At 37.7% G+C, this 4,801-nt stretch overlaps 1 pseudogene; it reads right to left on the bottom strand.

Moving 5' to 3' along the window:
* Nucleotides 1–871: 871 nt before the first annotated feature.
* On the bottom strand, nucleotides 872–3,531 carry LOC144705996 (kinesin-like protein KIN-4C; annotated as a pseudogene).
* Nucleotides 3,532–4,801: the final 1,270 nt, after the last annotated feature.

Raw genomic sequence — 4,801 nt, forward strand, 5'->3', positions numbered from 1 at the left:
AAAAGTTGCTCAATGTCACCTCAATCATTGGATCAAACATATAAACTTAGTTGTCTGGTTATTCCAACAACACTATGAAGGTCCAGGAATAGCGCTCATCTTATGAGGTTCAGTTTGTATATGGATCATTAATATCTTCAACAACTTACTAATAAGTCCAAATTAAGGTATTTTTGTCCAGTATTTAACTTCATGTGGTCAAAATATTTATAATATTTTCAACTTAATTTCTCCATATGGAGTATAGAGTGGGAAATGGGTCAATCCAAGGAGACTTGTGGATGTGAATTCCATTTTTTGGTAGGTTTGGAAATGGCAAGAAGCGGCACCATCAGAAAGAATTGTTGAGAAAGATTTTTATTTCAAGAAAATCGAAATTCTGATGTTAGGTTTTTGGAAAGCTTGACTTCTCAGCATAATATGCCTTGAAATGTTGCAGACATGTTCCCATGATTCACGTATTCTAAACCGATGCCTTAATCTTCATCCCTGTTGGATCAATATGAAAGGCAATGGATGAGACTAAAACCAATGTCAGACTCGCTTAAGATGCCCACAGAGAAACCAGATAATCCTCTCGGCCAAGGCTCAGTGCCCCACATTGGAGATTTGAAGGCCACGCTTTTCTTTTGCCAAGTTAGCAATAAACGGTGTGTAGAAGCTAATGAGACACCATTCGATTTAATATGGACAAATCTTCCTAGTCCACAAATGATTACACAACATAAGAGCAAAATCATAAGTTTATTCTTAAATGAGTGTAATTGTGCTATCGTTTTCCACCCACCTCACGGTAGAAGGGATAAAATTGTTGAATCACATTCTCATAAAAAATTATTATAAGATTTTCTATCGGGATGATGACTAGCTATCCGGCACTGAAATATTTATAATGAAGAAAAGAGATTCTCATTGTATCAACCTCCTGAAATAACAAATTATTGTGGCTAGTGTAAAGCATGAGAATATTTCTAGTTATTAGGAGCGTTGTGGCGGATCATGAATTTAAAAAATATACCTGCTTCTGATCATCACCGTCAATCTTATTCCACAACTTCCCTTCGCGGGACCATTCTTTTTTTAGAAGAAACTCATCTCGTTCAACCTACATTTTATTTTTTAGCGTCAGTACGGTCTGCCCTCAATGATTTTCAGGATTCCTCGATCAAAATCACCTGTGCATCGAGAGCATGTTTTCTGAGATGTTCACAAGAAGTCTGGTACTCTTTCAATCTCTGATGCAACTCCGAATTACTCAACTCCAACAAGATAATTTTATGCCGAAGGACCTGCCAGGTTTGAGAGAGGCACAATGCTTGGCCGAGTAATATGACAGAGAGCTTCAAGTTAATTGTCATATCCGAAGAGAATGGTAAGACGTCAAACCTGAAGCTCCTCAGAAAGTGTTCCATTGCGATAAAATAACAGCTCCACCTGTAGTTGCTCAATTTCAATTCTCATTATTTGCATCTGAGCGGCAATAGGATCATGATTCACCTAAAATTAACACATGTAAGGAACAAGTTTCTTATGAGCAACGTTCATAAACTGGAAAATATCATAGTTATCTTTAAAACACTAACCACTGCCTTATTTTGAATGTTCCGAGCACGATTGGCATATTTCAGAGTGTTGATTTTCTCTTCTGCATTGGTGTCAGCAGGACTAACACAAGCTGCATCACCATGAGCGTGTGAAAATGATAAAATAAACCAGAAGGCCCCCAGGGGCCAGGCCTGTGCTATCTTGCATTCTCGAACAGGACTTACCGATCATTACGGTCTTGCTGTTTCCACCCAAAGAATCCTACAAAGTCGTACAATATTTCAGTGACGAGGAAAAGATAACAGAAGGAGAATCCGAGAGCATGTGATAAAACAGCATTACGGGCGATTCACGATTGGGAAAACTGAATTAAAAGGAGAAAGCAATGTCAGATTAAGTTGAAGCAGAAAGGACAGAATATCTACTTGCAACAAAGGAGTAAGTTTGCTGTCACGGTAGGGAACGTGGCCCCCGTCCTTTCATTACTTCTTGTCACCTAGAGCACTGATCACATCCCGAGGGCTAGCAAACCGCGATTTATGTGAATTCCTGTAAAAAGCATGTAAATGTTGAGCTAAAAGCAAATGATAGTTAAAGTTATAACATATGGGAGTCAAGACTAACTAGATTATGTCAACAGTACCTTCTATCAAACTCAATCCATCAGCTCCAGTACATTTTGCACGTTCAGACCCAGCAAGGTCGACGAGATGAAATTTGGAGAAGACAATGTCGTCACAATCTTCGCCGCGTGTCGGGCCTGTCGGCCCAGAGGCTGATGGCTTGGTATGCCTTTTCTGCTCGATGTTTATGGTAAAAATAGCATGGGAACGGCTAAAAAAAATAAAAATAAACAAACATAATATTAAAGAAGATAGTGGGTGATAAACAAGTGAAAATAAGATAATTTGATGACAACAGTTTAGAGGATATGATAGAAAACCTTGATTGGCTGTTCATATTAGTGATCCCTGTGACTCGAGATATGGAACCACGGGTCAAGAACGACACCATCTCTTCTTTTGAATTTACTTCTGCAAAAATCACGCTGGCAAGGGCAATTCCTCTGCTCTGAGTTTCTCTAATTTGGATTGGAGCTCTAGGTGCTGCTGGTTGTTTCGAAAGATTCGTCGCTTCATTTCTCGAAGCATGAGAATTCGTATCAAGTAAATCAAATACTTCTTCCTTAAAAATATGCAAGGCGACATAAATACAATGAATAATTTTTGAAGTAGAGGTAAATCCAGCTTCAAAAACGTTTAAGATTCAGAAAGGTAGGTCGCGGAAGGTGGAAACACACTATTTGGCGACTCAAAGAAAACAAACCTCAATAAATGATACACGAATAAAATATTCAGTGCAGTTCCTCGTCTCTGCCACTTTCGTAAAGATGCTATCCATGACTTGTGGGATTATACCATTGATTGTACCATCTCCCGAATAATTTGTACCCATTGTATAGGTTTTGCCTGAGCTAGTCTGCATAGAGAGAAATAATAACGCAAGTTAAATGCACGAAGAGCAACGCATGAAAAGTTCAAAAACATATTTACCTGCCCATAGGCAAGCACCATCGTGTTGTAACCCTGAAAGAACACGTCGACGAGGGGAGCTACACAATCTCCATACATTTCCGATGAAGGAGAGCATGAGGCCCCGTACACGAAATCATAAGTAAAACTATGGGCCCCAATTTGAACCTAACACAGCACGGTAGAACTTGTTTAGGCAAGAAGCATTGTCGCGCGAAGAAATTCATCAGGGAATGAAAGGAGAAAACCAAAAATACATATAGCTGAAATCGACCTGAGGTGCCCCTCGAGTGACGGTGATGCAATCAGTGCATCCATAGAGTAATTGGGACTTTACGAGAGGCCGAATGTTTACAGCAACACGAACGGCCTCGGATTTTTCATGCTGCGCGGAATTCCGTCGGCCCCCTCCATTACAGACATCTCCTACGGAACACAAACACCAAACCGCGCATCAAAAATCCATCAGATCACTCACTGCATTACAAATTCAAATTACGAGGGACAATCGAGCAAACGAAATGACATAAACTTCGATAAAGATCGCTCGCATAATAAATAAAATTGTCAACAACCAGCTGCGTAGATCTAAAGAAGATGAAATCTTATTTTAGTTGTACATCTCTCGACGGCACTACAAGAAGTAATCATATAACAGATTCTGCTCACTTTCTCTTTATTTACCGGCCCTAATTCGATCACTCATAATTGCCCTGATTTAAATTTTCAACCGAATTTCAAAAAACATAAAGGTCAAATATCACTAAATAGTGATATAATAGATGAGGCTCACTTCTCTAGATTTCAGTTTCCCGGATCCAAAGACTCTTAATGCCTGATTTAAATTTGGATTCAAAAGAAAAAAAGGATTTCAGAACTAAATTTCACTAAATTTGATGTAACGGCTAATGCTCACTTTCTCTCTCTGGAATTTTCGGTCCTCGTTTGATGACTCATAACATAAAATGCCTGATTTAAATTTCCAATCAGTATAATAGACATTTAAATACAAATATTCACCAAAATTTAGAAATTCGTTCCATAATCAGAAGACTTATAAGATGCCTGATAAAAACTTTCCAATTAGTACAAAAGAAATTTTAAAACAAATATTCGCTAAAGTTTGATATTATTGATTCGCCACACTTTCTGTCTCTAGAGCTGTTTTCCCCAATCACAAGACTCGCAATGCCTGATTTAAATTTGGAATCAGAGCTGACATAGATTTTAAAAACTAAATATTTATGTCACCATTTTTGCACACTTTCTCTCTCTAGATTTTCCCGCCCTAATTCGATCACTCAAAAAGCCTGATTTAAATTTTAAATCAAACTCAAAAAAAAAGGTAAAGGTCAAATATCATTAAACAGTTATATAACACATGAGACTCACCTCTCTCTAGATTTCACTTCCCCAACCCAAAGACTCTTAGGGCCTTATTTAAGTTTAAAATCAAAAGAAACAATATATTTTAAAACGAAATATCACAAAATTTGATAGATTGGATAATGTGTGCTCTCTCTCTATAATTCTCTGTCTGCTTTAATGACTCATAAAATGCCTGATTTAAATTTTTAATCAGCATAAAATACATTCAAAAACAAATATTTGCTCAGATTTGGTATTATCCATTAGGCTTATTATCTCTCTCTAGAACTCGGTTCCCTAGTAGCAGGACTCGGATGCCTGATTTAGATTTGGAATCAATATTAAAATACCCCTAG

Source organism: Wolffia australiana, chromosome 7, assembly GCF_029677425.1.
Source record: "Wolffia australiana isolate 7733 chromosome 7, ASM2967742v1".
Taxonomy (NCBI): domain Eukaryota; kingdom Viridiplantae; phylum Streptophyta; class Magnoliopsida; order Alismatales; family Araceae; genus Wolffia; species Wolffia australiana.